This window comes from Aethalodelphis obliquidens, unplaced genomic scaffold (genome assembly GCF_003676395.1).
Source record: "Aethalodelphis obliquidens isolate GAN/ISIS:26980383/991018 unplaced genomic scaffold, ASM367639v1 scaffold25, whole genome shotgun sequence".
Lineage (NCBI taxonomy): Eukaryota > Metazoa > Chordata > Mammalia > Artiodactyla > Delphinidae > Aethalodelphis > Aethalodelphis obliquidens.
Genome location: NW_020837969.1, coordinates 22,061,068 through 22,077,325, shown reverse-complemented (window position 1 = coordinate 22,077,325; position 16,258 = coordinate 22,061,068). Strand labels below are relative to the sequence as shown.

The following is a 16,258-nucleotide window of genomic DNA, read 5'->3' as shown; positions in this document are numbered from 1 at the left end:
GGGAGAGGCCACAACAGTGAGAGGCCCGCGTACCGCAAAAAAAAAAAAAAAAAAAATTTCATCCCAAAGTTGACAACTGGCCAAAGAGTTTTCCAGCTTATTGCCTCTTCCCTAGTTTCAGGATGAAACTCTATTTGATTTGATTATATAAGAAAAGGAGAGGAGAGACTTTGGCCTGAATAACAAACCACAGGACTCTTCTTATCTAAAAGTGACCATAGAAGTATTCTCTTCATCCCTAAAACAAGGTCATTTACATACACACACAGAAAACATGCCAGCGTGGCACATGGCTTCTCTTTCCAGCTCCTTTGCCTGAGGATGCAGAGCTGATGGGCTGGGCTACATCAGTCCTAGACACTGAGAAAATCCAGGCTTCCCAGAAAATTACGAGCTGCTCTGTCCTGGCTCAACACCTCCAGCAGTTCAGCTGCCACACGTGGTTTCCTGGTTGTAATTCAGTCACGATTCTGGCTTTAGCTTCATCTACACAAAGCAGTAGCCTCCCCGGGGCTCCAAGGACCTAGGGGTCAGAGACCTCAGTTTAACTTCTGGTGTTCTGTGTACAAGCAGGCAGAGCCCTGCCAGCCACCCTTGAAATACCTGGTCCTGGGTTTAACCTCATGTGGCCCCTCTGTGGACATCAGGGTCTACTGAGATGGCAAGTTACACCTGGGCCCTCTGATCAGCCTGCTATGCAAATGCAACTTGAAGGCAGAGACTAAGGTCTGCCACCCCCATTCAGGACCCATGGTCTGGAAGATGATCTGGTAGTAGTCAGTCCTGGAGTATTAATCACTGTATTTATCAGTCTGATCACTTATGGGAAAATTGAGCACACTGGTTTAAAATCTTAGCTTAGCACGGAAAGATGTGTATGTGATCCTTCCAACCCCACAGTCATTCTCTACTTCATTGTCCTATTTGTTATCTTCACTGATGATCTGAGTTTATATTATGTATTTGCTTACCAGGTCCTTACCTATTTCTTCCCAATAGAAAGTCAGCCTTACAACGACAGGAACTTTATCTTACCCACTGCTACCTCTACGGTACTCAGAACAGTGCCTGGCCCATAGTAGGTGCTCAATAAATAATCACTGAACAAACAAAGTATTCGAAATTAGTCAAAGTATTTTTGGCAAGGGGGCAGGAACTCAACTTTGTTTAATTCCCCTCACGTTCCCGTCTTACAACAACCATACCAGGATAGGGGTGTTATCCCCATTTTATACCCGAGGAGATGGACAGCACATCTTCTCAGGCAGTTAACACAATACAAACCAGAAGCCAGAATAATAGCTGTCTGTCTCTGGGCTGAGATGATCTCTCTAAGGATGGAGGATGATGAAAGAAAACAGGGAAGGGCCAGACTGATTTGTAACTGAGAAAAACAAGATGGGCAATGAGAAACCAGAGCTTTGCAGAGGTTCAACCTCACCCCAGGAGGCTTCTGGTGTGCCAGCCTGACTTTTCTTTTAAAACTCTGCTCAAATGTCCACTTCCACTTGGGGTTTATTTCTCCTAAGAAACCATTACCAAGTTCTCTTCCTTTCTAGGGCATGCGTTCTGCACACCCACTTTGGCTCTTGGAGGGCGCGTCTGCTGTATCCGTAAGGGATGGATGGGGGTGGTTGATCCAGCGTGTGGTGTGCTACTTAGGTACCCAAAGTCCCCCACCCACAAACCTCTGCTCTACCCCACCATGCCCATGTGTCTACCCTTAGAATTCCACTTTTGGCTGAAGCATGTTTTCAGAAGGTATCTGTTAAAATACAGATTGATTGATTTACTCACTTTACCTAGGAAGAGACTCATGACTGGATCGAGTCATACATAGTCATGAGCTTGCAAGGAATCCAGTTGAAGTAGCAGAACCTGGAGTTCTAGTACCTGATCTTACAGGGGTGGACATCCTTGGAATTCTGTAGTGCTGTGGGGTCTGGCCATGGGAGAATGAATTCAAAGATACATCAAAAACAGAAGGGTCAGTCTCTAAGCAGCAAGGCATCACCGCGTAAGACCCAGACTCTGTCCAGTCCTGATTCTTACCTGCAGAGATCCAGCACATAGGTGAGCAATATCCAGAAGCCTGGGGACAGTTCAGAGAAGCTGGGTTAAGCGGGCTGAGAAGGAAGTAGGGTGCACGGCAGTCCTCAGTACCAGGGAAACCAAAACGCGGGCTGGGAACCAGAACCGGGGCATTGAGTTCAGACAGAGACTGACTGGCTGCACTGCAGCCTTATTCATGCTCAGCGACCTATTTCTGGTTCTAAGTGAAAGTGAGAAGGAGCTTCACCTCTGCTTTCATCCAGCAGCGCTGGGGACCCAACTTCTCCTGTGTCCTCTGGCTTCCCCAGTGGAGTCCCTTTCTCCCCCTCCTCACTGGGTTTCTAGTACACATGGTCCGTTCAGGTATACGATTCTGTTTGATATTACTGCTTAGTAACGGTTGGTGTGTTTATACACCTAAAATGCAAATTACCTGCCTTCCATTAGATATCTGTTTCCATTTTAAAAACGGATACCACAACTTCCCCGTGTCTTCAAGCCAAGTGAGATGCCCCTTTTATGAATTCTCACTGTATGCTGTGCTTGCCTTTCATAACTTTTGCCACAAGGTAAATAAATGATTGTTTGTGTAGTGATTTAGGTGATGTCTGTCTCCCTGATAGACTGTAAAGACAGGAACTATGTCTGTCTTATTCATGGATTTATCCCCTAGCACGTAATAGAGCTCCTGGCGCACAGTGTGTGTTCATAAATATTACATGAACGAATCAATGGATGAAGGAGGCATGGCTAGAGTTGGGACTCGACTTTGAGACCAAGGTTTCTCCACTAGACCCAGCATAATCCTAGGGCCAAAAGGTTTACCAGTTGGCCCATTCTGTTTACTCACCAGCTTGGGATCAAGTGCCTGCTTTTTACTCCCAGCCTTTTGACAACATCTGGTCATCTTTGATGTCACCCTCTTTCTTCATTCTCCTGATATCTCTGTCCATTTTCCTGTCTTTGGTATTCAAGTTCTTCCATCTCTGTTCTCTGGCTTTTGATATGGGCCTGGCCTTCTTATTTAAAGGGCTGTGAATACTCAGTTTCCTTGGTTTCTTTTATTCCTGTGCAGGCTGTGGATGTTGGATTGCTATCTTTTTCACTGAACACCTGTGAGCCCGTATCCAGCTCCTACGGAGGAGCTGCCAGTCTGGCCTCACTGAAAGCCCTATGGCCTATGATCTCTCTGTAGAATTCACCTTACTTATTTATGTGTTAGAGCCAAGGGGACATCCATTCAACACTTCCATTATAACACTGTATCAGGGAGGAAGGTATTTTCCTCTACCCTTCTAAGTTCTTCGGGCTGGTCTAAGAAGTAAATTGACATGAGACACATTAACAGGAGAAAATCAAACAAAAAGTTGAGTCACGTGAATACACGGGAGAGACAAAGGAGAACTGAGCCCTCATCTTAAATACCATCTTCAGCTAACGACAAAAGAGGATGTTGAGGATGGGAGAGTCAGTAACTCTCTGATGGGAGCTTATCAGGAAAAGCACAGTAAACAATGGTAAGGGCGTTATGCAGATTTAAGTCATTGCCTTCCTCATGGTTAAGAATTTCTAGAGATTTGGTCATCTTTCTCTTCCTGGTACATGGAAGGAGACACCCTTGCATATAGAGATTTCCCTTACAAATATAAACGTTTCTTACAAAAGGGTAACTCCTAATTAGTTTTCAGAATTTTTCCCATGTCTGCGGTTTCCTAGAAAATAACCAGCTTAAAGTAATTAATATGCCAAAGAGACAGGATTTTTTAAAGGAGGAGCTCTTTTACAATAGAAGAGAGAATTGGGATGATACATAAGACAAGGACCTCAAGATAAGCAAATTTAAAGATCACCGGGCCAGCCAAGAGTCACAGTCACATGGCAACGTGACCATGGGCAAGTCACGTAACCTTTCTGAGCCACAGCTTCCAAATATATAAAATGAAGCAACTAAATAGTTTCTTAAGTCCTTTCCAGCTTGTGTGATTCTCTAGTATTTTGAGTTTTAGAAGAAAGTTCTCGGCAGAAATATTCTTTCAAGAATAATTGCTAACTGCCCCAGCTTGAGCACAATCAGAACTCTTAATTTGTTCACATTCCAGGTTGGATTTCCATTTGTGTCTTTGACAAAATAAGTATTGGCTTTTTAGAATTTTTTAATTACCGTGAGACCAGTGTATTGACGGGGCTCTCAGAGCAATCTTAGAGCATCGGTAACTGCTTATGATTCTAGCAATCTCGCAGTAGGTTATTCATTCTTTGGTATTTGGTTTGACATTTATTTTTCTTTTTCAGCCGTATTGACTTAAATATCATTAGCCCCCAAATGCACCAAAGGGCAACTGCATTGACTTTTTTAGTTCTACTCAGCTATTACATCGTAATTCATCTTTTACGGCAAAACTTCCATTGTGAACAGGCCAGGAGGGCTGAATTTGCATCATAGTCACACCTTCCAGTAAACTGCAGAGTCTACTTTAAATGTTACAGGAGTAAATCACAAGATAGGAGAAAACACTTGCTAAACGGCAAATGATTTGAAACTTCTATTTGAGAGAGTATTAGGAGAGGAATGAATGAAGCTATGGAAGTGTATCATATTAGAAAGGGGAAACGTGTCAACCAATTCTTACAAAATTGGATGATTTCCATTGAAAAATCTCCCTAATTGATTACATGTTGCACAACATGGGTTAATTTGGGATTCAAGTAACCCAAAGGTTTCTAAAAGCCCACCAGAGAAGAGAGAGAATCTTCTGGGCAGCAAAACTAACTGTCCCTAAATAGGGTCTCTTTTATTCCATGGGGTCAGAGCCTAGAACAAAAGAAAAGAGTAAGAAAGCCTCTTTCACCTAGGAATTTAAACATTTTTGGTAAACTGTTTTCTTGAAGTTAATTTTTTCTAATTGAGACTCCAAATCTAGGGGAGATTGGGTTTGTATGGAAGGAGTCTCCCACTATCATCTTATCCTTGTTAAATATCTGTCACAATATTAAGGTGTTTTCAACTGCAAGTGAAGAGAAACGCTAACTGGTGGGTCTAACCCTAAACTGAAATGGTTTTCCCCACAATCTTTCTGCTGGGTTTGTGTGGTGAATTTTACTCTCATAATTAACCAGCCAGTGTCCTGTCTTTCGGACAAAAGAAGAGTCAGTCACAATGTGGCAAAAGCAGACAACAAAAAATAAGAACTAAGCAACAAAAGTAAAAATAAACAAATGGGCCTGCATCAAACTAAAAAAGCTTCTGTACAGCAAAGGAACCATCGACAAAATGAAAAGGCAACCTACATAATGGAAGAAACGTTTGCATCATATATCTGATCAGAATGGCTATTATCAACAAGATAAGACGTAACAAGTGTTGATGAGGGTGTGGAAAAAAGGCGACACTTGTGCACTGCTGGTGGCAATGTAAATCGGTGTAGCCCCTATGGAAAACAGTATGGAGTTTCTTTGAAAAATTAAAAATAGAACTACCGTATGATCCAGCAACTCCACTTCTGGGTATTTATTTAAAGGAAACAAAAACACTATCTTGAAAAGACACCTGCACCCTCATGTTCATTGCAGCATTATTTACAATTAGCCAAGGCATGGAAACCCTCTAAGTGTCCATTGGCAGATCAATGGATAAAGACGATGTGGTGTATATACACAATGGGGTATTATTCAGCCACAAAAAAGAAGGAAATCCTGCCTTTTGCAACAACGTGGATGGATCTTGAGGGCATTATGCTAAGTGAAGTAAGTCAGACTGAGAAAGACAAATACTGTATGATTTTTATAAATGAACTGATAGATACAGAGAACAGTCTGGTGGTTGACAGAGGCGGGGAGTGGAGGGTGGGCAAAAATGGATGAACGTGACCAAAAGGTACAAACTTCCAGTTAGAAGAGAAATAGGTTCTGGAGATAAAACGTATAGCGTGGTGACTATAGTTAACAATACCATATTGCATGTTTGAAAGTTGCTAGGATTGTACATCTTGAAAATTCTCATCACAAGCACTCACACTGTAACTAGGTGTTGTGATGGGTATTAATTAGATCTACTGTGGTGATCATTTAGCAATATATACACATATCAAACCATTATATTATACACCTAAAACGAATACAATGTTACACGTCAATTATATCTCAATAAATTTTTTTTAGGCTAAAAACTCATATTCATACAGAGATCCCACTTTGTGGGGTGTTTGTGCACTTGCACTGTCCACACCCCTCACTTCTCAGTCTTCCTTCTCTTCAGCCTCTAGAATTTCTTCCCTCTCCATAGGTCACTCATCTTGACCACAGGTCAATATCAGGATGTATGGAAGAGGGCCTTCTGAGTGGCTAACCTAGAGGGGAAGATGAGGGCTGAGTGGCAAACAGAGATGACCCATATCTGGGCACTGAGAGACACACATAGAGGTCCCAAGACCTTGATCAAAGCCTATGTTCTTTTTCAATAATAACTAAAATTATCTGCTTAATTTGGATTTCCAGTCCACAGATAATCAGAAACCAAGGCTGAGAATGAAAAATGATACCTTGGGACTTCCCTGGTGGTCCAGTGGTTAAGATTCTGCACTTCAACTGCAGGGGGTGTGGGTTCGACCCCTGGTCAGGGAACTAAGATCCCACATGCCGTGCTGCGAGGCAAAAACAAAAAAACAAAAAATAAATAAAAATGATACCCACAGGCTGAAAGTGATGATGGAGACAAAAAAATGGCTGTGAAACAGGTACAACTAAAAAACCCATAGAGCTCAGAGGGCATTTCGTGAGTGACTCACTGCCTAATAACCTCAGAGTCATTTCCTCTGTATTTTTATATTTCAGTTCCACAAGTGATACACCCAATAGGTCTAAAGCTTGGTTTTGAAAACAATAGTCTTTAGTTATCTGTAAACTTACACGATACTTAATTACTCATACCAGAAATGCCTTTAAATGAGATACCATCACCTCATGTATAGAGATAAAATCCCAGGATTAGTTGGCCTGTGTTGTGTGCACTGTTTGTCTAAATGAGGCTGCCCATCTCCTAAAATACCCTCACCCCAGAAGGCCAGCACTAGGGAAGCACGAGTGTTCCCCCTACGTCATTAGATGACAAAGGAAGAATCATACAGCTTGCCCAGCCTGGAGGTGAGCAAGACACTCAGAAGGCGCCTGCACATTTTTCTCTGAGGATGCCCAGATGGCACCAGGCCCAACGTGGAGGCTGGGACATGAATCAGAGACCCCTCGTGGCTTTTGCACTAGCAGGGCTGAGTGTCTTGTCAGCAAAGTCACTGAAGGAGGCAAAACCGCCACTGACAACACCCTTCCACTTGTTCCACACTTTTCCAACACCTTCCTCTTCTAAGGTCAAGTTCAAGGCTCACCTTACCCACAGGGCCCACCCTGACCACCTGGTCAGGTCTTTCCCTCCTCTGAAGGCTGCTCATCTTATTATCCAGATCATTCATTTGGCACTTGCCAGAGGGTTTTAGATTGTCAGCTCTCATTTGCTTGGCAAAGAGCATGGGGCCCTGAACACAGCACACCCCCAATAACTGTGACTCTTTTATTCATTGAGCAAATATTTATTGACTACCTACTATGTGTCAGCTACACAAAATCCCTGTCCCCACGGAGTTCACCATCTAGTGGGGGAAGACAAAGACAGATAAATAAAATGTATGGTACCTTAGATGGTGTAAGTGCTAAGGAGAAAAAATTGTATGAAATGTGGGCAGTGGGGGAGCTTTGAAATTTTAGATCTTATGATCAAGGAGAAGGTGACTGTGAGTAAAGACCTGAAGACGTCGGTGAGAGAGCCATACAGACATCTGGAGAAACGCGTTTCAGGCAGAGGGAATGGCAGGCAGATACCCTGTAAATTATGGCATTAACAGACATCGTTACTAACCCCTTGGAAGCAGGACTTTACTTCAACTTGAAAAGTTCTGCTTATTATATATAATATATATAGTAAGGCTGGCATTAACAGACACTATTGTTAACTTTTCTAGTATATATATATATGTGTGTGTGTGTGTGTGTGTGTATACGTATATATCGATATATATGATATTGATATGATATGCTATATGACATGGTATTAAAGGCTGGCATCAACAAACACTACTCTTGAACCACTGGGAGCAGGGTTTTTCAAGCTGTAAGAATGTAAGCCATATTAAACAAAGCTCTACCAGCCCTTAGAAGATTAGACTGACAGTCTTAAACTTTTTTGTGTCTTTGGCCATAGCTCAGGTGATACAACTCAGATTATCAGCCCCAGGAAGTCCAGTTCGCCACAGCAGGAACACTGGTCCTAACCGGTGGAAGAATAGTCCCACTTGGGGCAAGTTATCAATGAGGCTGTTAGCAAGTCCTCTCATTATCAGCTTCTGCCAGAAATTATAGTCGGGATACTTCCTTAGACGCAAGATCAATCGGCGGTGGGAATCTTGCCCATTGTGAGGTTCGGTTTCCAACTAGTCTGGAGTTGCCCCAGAGAGGCTCGATCTGATTGGTTAAGCGGTTACATCGCCCAGCCAATCAGAATATTCAAGAGACCAGTTGAAGCCCTTTTGTCTACCCTGGCGGCTGCAGTAGCTTCTGGCAATGAAGGTCAAAGTGAAGCTTGAATGTACTATTGTAACTTCCCTTTCCTTCTCTGACGGGCCAAATTAGCCACTTGCTTACTTACTTTCCTTTCATTAAAGACCCGACGTAATAACCTCAAAGCTATTGTAGAAAACAGCGTTAAGATTTGTATCCTTTGGGGAAAACTGCATGAGATGACCTGTCACTCCTCTCCACGCCTGCGCATCCCGGGCCCAGGAGCAGCCCTGCCTCTCACCCCCTCAGAGGTCCCACAGCCTTGAGGGAGGGGCTTGCATCTCACTCCACCACTTTTTTTTTTTTCACCCCTTCTCTTCTGGAATTATAGAATTGAATTTTGAAAGTCACTTTCTGCCAAGACTTTTAAAAATATCTTCTGTATGTGCTACTGCCAGACTGGGATTGATTTACCAAATAAAAGGACAGTAGAAATCTGCAGAGTCAGATCAATCTTCATTGAAAACCCAACAAACATTAAAAGGCTGCCACTAAGCAGCTAGGGGTTGAAGGCAACTCCAGCTAACTGGCGCCCATAGCACTTCTATTCACTGCCAAGTTCTAGGCAACTGGCTCTCAACCCAGCTCCATCAAATTAGGCCAGTTCTCTGTAGGGCTTGTGTTGCTGTGTTGCTAATGAGGGTGATACAGAGCACCCCTATCCCCATAGCGTTTCTTCTAGATGTAGATGCTTCCCGAAACTCGAGGATTTAAACATACTCCCTGAAATGCCAGCTGCCATTTTGTTACTTGCATTGATCAATGATGAAGAAATTACTAAATAGTTCCTGTTCTCACTAAATGGTGCAATAGCAATGCTAAAATGATTTGGGGACTGAAGGGATGGAGAGATATTTGGAGGAAGAAATCTCTTTTATATTGGTGGAACAACATACAATGATTTATGAAATCTGAGTCTTCTAAAAGACTGAAATAGGGACTTCCCTGGTGGCACAGTGCTTAAGAATCTGCCTGCCAATGCAGGGGACACGGGTCCGAGCCCTGGTCTGCGAAGATCCCACATGCTGCGGAGCAACTAAGCCCGTGCGCCGCAACTACTGAGCCTGCGCTCTAGAGCCCAAGAGCCACGACTACTGAAGCCCGCATGCCTACAGCCCGTGCTCCGCAACAAGAGAAGCCACCGCAATGAGAAGCCCGCGCACCGCAATGAAGAGTAGCCCCCGCTCACCGCAACTAGAGAAAGCAGCAACAAAGACTCAACGTAGCCAAAGATAAATAAATAAATTTATTTTATTTTATTTTATTTTTTTGGGGGGGTAGGAGTTTATTAATTAATTAATTTATTTTTGTTGTGTTGGGTCTTCGTTTCTGTGCGAGGGCTTTCTCCAGTTGTGGCAAGCGGGGGCCACTCTTCATCGCGGTGCGCGGGCCTCTCACTGTCGCGGCCTCTCCCGTTGTGGAGCACAGGCTCCAGATGCGCAGGCTCAGCAGTCGTGGCTCACGGGCCCAGTCGCTCCGCGGCATGTGGGATCCTCCCAGACCAGGGCACGAACCCGTGTCCCCTGCACTAGCAGGCAAACTCTCAACCACTGCGCCACCAGGGAAGCCCAATAAATTTATTTTTTAAAAAAAAAAGACTGAAATAGAGTGATTCTCTTTGTAAATTCTCCGAGGTTTACTAATCAACTGATTTTTATAGCAGTTTTCCTCACGCCTAGCTAACATTAGAATCACCCCAGGGTGGGGTACTGGAACCCAACGCAAACCAGTAACCCAGAAACTCTGGAGGTAGAGCCCAGATATCAGTAATTTTCCTCCAAATCTCTCTAGTTGATTGTAATGTGAAGCTGGGGGTGAGAACTGCTGCTCCACAGGAATCAAGTTTATTGTTTCAAATAACAATTTTTTAAAATTGTAGAATGAAAACAAAAGCGTTATATATATAGGACTTTAAAAAGCCTGACTGTTACAAGCCCTGTCATAAGGTTTGGTTTCTTCTGGGGCCTTTCTCCTTGGCTTATAGATGGCTGTCTTCTCCTTGTGTCTTCATATGGTCTTCCCTGTATACATCTCCGTGTCTTAATCTCTTCTTTTCATAAGGACACCAGTCATACTGGATTTGGGTCCACTCACATGACCTCATTTTACTTTAACTACTTCATAAAAGACCCTCTCCCCAAACAGTCACCTTCGGAGGCAGTCAGGGTTAGGACTTGAACATATAAATTTAGAGGGGACGCGATTCAGCCCATAACAGGTACTTTGAAGTAAAGTGGATTTTTCTGTTGCTATTGTTGGGTGGGAGATAAAGATTTCTTTTAAAACATGTTAATTAAAAAAAAAAAGACACTGAGAATAAATTCAAAAGTTCCCTGGGCATGTGCAGCATAAAGATCCTGAACCGTCGTGACGGGAAGACTGTGCCAGAGGAAGGAAGTCTCAGGACCAGCTGAAAGCGCAGTGCTGGGGTGTTCCAGAGATGCTTGTAAAGATGTAAGAGATCGCCTACTCATGTGGATTCTTCAACTGCCTGCATTGTCCAGAATGCCCCAGACAGCCCACGGTGCTGTAGGAGCGTGTGTAATAGACTTTCCCTTCCCAAGAGGTCTCTCCTTTCTTGGCTCTTCCAATGCTTATAAAATTTGTATTTGCATAAAAGGTAAAGCAATGTATACAATGCATGAAGGCTTGGTGCTCTTAAATCCTAGATGTGTTTAGTTAAAAATACTAAAAAATAATTTGGAGATCTTAAGAATCCACTCCCTAAATGTGTGGTTCCTGGGAAATACCACCTCAATAGGTTTTACCTTAGGCCCTCGGTTTAGTTTTTGTAAAACTGAATGTTTCTAGAGAAGCAAAGCTGAGGAAGAATATAGAACCAAAACAGAGAGGTACGTGTATATGGTGTGTGTGTGTGCGTGTGTGTGTGTGTGTGTGTGTGTGTGTGTGGTAAGGGGTGTACAGATAAGGGAAAATAGAATCAAGAAAAGCCAGTGTAAGCCATTCTGCTGTCATGGAGGAGACTATTAGGGCTGTGGGTTTAGAATACCTGCTCAAGACAGGTGATATTTTATTCTGAGTTTCTGTTTGAATGAATCTCCCGGTCCCCTGAATTTACCTACAACAGGAGCAAAGATAATAACCATTTTGTATGAATTCTAGGCTCCAACTCAATCACGGTGCTGTTCTTTCAGCAAATTGTTTCTGAGAACCTTTCATGTGCATAGCACTGTCCAGAGAGCCAGGGCCAACACAAAGAGGTACAAGATATATCCACTACTCTCAGTGAGCTGGGAGTTTATTTGCGCAGACAATGCATATACAAGTCAAAGATAAACCACACGCTCCCTAACACCATACAAAAAAATAAACTCATAATGAATTAAAGACCTAAATGTAAGGCCAGACACTATCAAACTCTTAGAGGAAAATATAGGCAGAACACTCTATGACATAAATCACAGCAAGAGCCTTTTTGACCCACCTCCTAGAGAAATGGAAATAAAAACGAAAATAAACAAATGGGACCTAATGAAACTTAAAAGCTTTTGCACAGCAAAGGAAACCATAAACAAGATGAAAAGAAAACCTGCAGAATGGGAGAAAATGTTTGCAAATGAAGCAACTGACAGAGGATTCATCTCCAAAATTTACAAACAGCTCATGCAGCTCAATATCAAAAAAACAAACAACCCAATCCAAAAATGGGCAGAAGACCTGAAGAGACATTTCTCCAAAGAAGATATACAGATTGCCAACAAACACATGAAAGGATGCTCAATGTCACTAATTATTAGAGAAATGCAAATCAAAACTACAATGAGATATCACCTCACACCCGTCAGAACGGCCATCATCAAAAAATCTAAAAACAATAAATGCTGGAGAGGGTGTGGAGAAAAGGGAACCCTCTTGCACTGTTGGTGGGAATGTAAATTGATACAGACACTATGGAGAACATTATGGAGGTTCCTTAAAAAACTACAAATAGAACTACCATACGACCCAGCAATCCCACTACTGGGCATATACCCTGAGAAAACCATAATTCAAAAAGAGTCATGTACCACAATGTTCACTGCAGCACTATTTACAATAGCCAGGACATGAAAGCAACCTAAGTGTCCATCAACAGATGAATAAATAAAGAAGATGTGGCACATATATACAATGGAATATTACTCAGCCATAAAAAGAAATGAAATTGAGTTATCTGTAGTGAGGTGGATGGACCTAGAGTCTGTCATACAGAGTGAAGTAAGTCAGAAAGAGAAAAACAAATACTGTATGCTAACACATATATATGGAATCTAAAAAAAAAAAATGGTTCTGAAGAACCTAGGGGCAGGACAGGAATAAAGACACAGACATAGAGAATGGACTTGAAGACACAGGGAGGGAGAAGGGTAAGCTGGGACAAAGTGAGAGAGTGGTAGTGTATATATGGACATATATACACTACCAAATGTAAAGTAGATAGCTAGTGGGAAGCAGTCGCATAGCACAGGGAGATCAGCTCAGTACTCTGTGACCAGCTAGAAGGGTGGGATAGGGAGGGTGGGAGGGAGGCAGACACAAGAGGGAAGAGATATGGGGATATCTGTATATGTATAACTGATTCACTTTGTTATAAAGCAGAAACTAACACACCATTGTAAAGTAATTGTAAAAAATTATACTCCAATAAAAATGTTAAAAAAATATAAAATAAATTAACCTCAAGAAAAAGAAAAGATAAACCACACCATGAAACTTACAAGCAATGCAAAGGCGATGTAGGGTGATAGTTTATAAATGTCCATGTGGTGCCCTAAAGGAAAAAATTCAATCCTTCTAGAACTAAAGGCTGCAATAAGATGTGAATTCAGAGCTATCCTGGTAGACTGGACTCAGGGCAAGGAAAATGGATAGGAGAAACTTCAAAAATGGAAAACAGGGATAAAATGGACTAGCCATTTTTGTTTGTTTTTCACTGGTTTGTGTCAGATTGCATGGATCAGATCTGGGACTCAGGGGAAAATCACTGGACACGTTTATAATAAAATGTAAGTCAAATTTCAGTCATCTCTCAGCTTCTAACAGGTCTTTCTTTCAGCCCCATCCCTACTCCAAACAAATAGGCAAACAAACATATGACTTAATGATCAGCTTACACTACGATCCCTGTCAGTGGGAAACTAGATCCTGGCTAAGGGCACAGTCATTTAAAAGGGTCCAGTTTGGTCCTCAATATAAACTGGTCATTACAGAACATGTGAGACCTGACCCTCCTTCAGGAACCTGCCCAGTGTGGCTAAAATTGGCCTCTTGAATTAGACATTGCTAAGGAGAGAAAACACACCATGGGCTGAGGGCCTTTCAAAAGTCTTTTCTTTCTCTAAAAGGAAACGAGGCCAAAATCAGCAACCAGAGTAGACTCGAGTTTATAAAAGCTATCTAGAGTCTACCTCAGGAATGTGAATGAAACTCAGGTCTTTCTTAAGCAATATCTTTTTATCAAATTTGCTTTAAAAAAAAAAAAGCTGCTGTTGTGTTTGGGTTACCATCCCTGTTCTGATATTATTATTTTTTAAAAAATTCTGTTACTTGAAAATAAAAGCCTAGTATATGGAATATCATAGGAGATGACTGTTTTAAACAAGGAAGGCTTTTTCTCCATCCTCTTTCCCAGGCCTCCACACACAGGCATGGGACCGACCTGCTCTTTGGACCTCAGAAGGTGTGAGTACACACGGGCGTGATCGGCCTGCCCTTTATCCCTCCGAGGTCGGGGTGTTCCTCCTTCCAGCTGGCAAGACCAGCAAACCATTGTGCAATCTGTTCCACCCGCACAGACCCCAGGCTGTTGCCACACTGTCTTTTCCTTTTATTGGTAGGGAAAATTGATCCTTCTAAATGGTAAGTCCAATATTGTAAGGAAGCTGAAACAGTTGCATGGGTTTTGGCTAGTGGCTAACTAGGTTCCCTTGTTCCCAGCTCTACTGGAAACATGCAGTTAGGAGCAATGTCCAGGATCCTAATCTCTCCCTTCTAGAACCTCTACCTTCACCTAACTCTTGTACCTCCCTGGCAATAAAAGCATCACGGTAAAGCCTGTGTCATGTCACTTTCTTGAGGGCATACTCCTTCTGGCTTTCCAATCAGGAACACCTAGGGGGAGTGAATGCAGATGACTCCAGGGGCCAGCTAGACAACTCCAATGTGTGGATTTGGTGGCGTCTGTGCATGTGCCCAGGGATCCCGGCAGGGTTGATCACAGGCCTGGGGTAATGGGGCTACTGTGACTTTACTCCAGCCCATTGTTACCCTGCGGGAACACTGACCCAGTGTTATCTTAGGAGTTTTCAACGGAAGCTCAGACTCTAGAGTTTAATGTGAGATGTTTTGATTTTCCAAGGTTGGCTCAACTTTTTAAAACATTATGAAAGCCAGATAAAATTTATCTGAGGGCTACGTTCAGCCTTCAGGCTGCCAGTGTGAGACGTCTGCCATCTTGGATAGGACTAACACCTCCTGTCTGCATGGGAGTTGACAGTTAATGGAAGCATGTAGAGCATTTAGTGTGAGCGCCTACCTGGTTACCTTCAACACAGAGGTGTGGGTGCTGGTTTTCCTACATTAACTCTAGCCTGACTTGGCATTTTGTGTTTGTATACGAGACAGCATGCTCACCACACACGGGGCTCACAGATGGAGAATGTCTGCTCTGCCTGGGTGGAGAGGAGGGAACACAACAGGGCACGAGTCTCCACTCCTTTTTTCCTCCCTCTGCTGGGGAGGAAAAAGCATGCGTGGGCTTAGCTGAGGAAGTACCAGGCTGGACTGAGCAGTCTAGACTTCCCCGATTGGGTGGATTGGGGGAAAAGCTGTGCAGGGAGCCATACGGATAAACTCTCATTCAACCCAGACAACAGCGGGGATATCGTGTTGCATGGGAATTGTAAAAAATGGCTGTTCAGTTTGGGTGTCCTCTCCCTGCCTGGCTGGACGCTAGCTCTCATCTCCTGCCCCTTTGCAAGCCTTCTACTCATATGCACAACATACACATGCTGCCCACTGCTGCTTCCTACTCTCACCTCCATTCCCATACCAACACATTGAGCCTGGCATCAAAATTTCCACTGTCTCCTGCCCAACCCAGGTCTGCTCTAATTATCTAATTCCAGAAGAGGGAAGCTAGAAGTCACTTCCACCTCTAGAGCTACACTGTCTAATACAAATATTATGTGAGCCACAAATATAATTTTAAATTTTCACCTAGCCACATTTTACCAAGTAAAAAGAAACAGGCAAAAAAAATTTAAATAATACATTTTATTTAATCCAATATATCCCAAATATCATTTCAACATGTAACTGATACTTTTTTTAATTGTTAATGAGATATTTTAACTTTTTTTGTACTCAGCCTTTGAAATCTTGTGTGTATGTTACACTTAGAGCACATCGCAATTTGTACTAGCCACATTTCAAGCGTTCAAAAGCCATAGGAGGCTAGTGACCACTGTTTAGTTAGCACAGCTCTAGAACATAAAGAAAGAAATTTCCCTAATGTAGTGATCAAATTTCTACCTCCAAGTTTTTGTTAACGAGGCAATCCAGTTGCCTAAAATTTCCTATACTGACATATTTGAATAAAATT

General features: G+C 42.7%; 1 long non-coding RNA gene across 4 annotated transcripts in view; it reads right to left on the bottom strand.

Moving 5' to 3' along the window:
- The window catches only part of LOC113628819 (uncharacterized), a 38,965-nt gene extending 33,680 nt beyond the window's left edge, over positions 1-5,285 (bottom strand). Inside the window, exons 1-2 of one of the 4 annotated variants that reach the window (XR_003436263.1) lie at positions 2,053-5,285; positions 392-1,942 (exon numbers count right to left, since the gene is read on the bottom strand). This is a non-coding gene — a long non-coding RNA (uncharacterized LOC113628819). Of the gene's footprint in view, positions 1-391 lie in introns of all 4 variants that reach the window. The other 3 variants (XR_003436264.1, XR_003436265.1, XR_003436262.1) reach the window with 3 other exon arrangements.
- Positions 5,286-16,258: the final 10,973 nt, after the last annotated feature.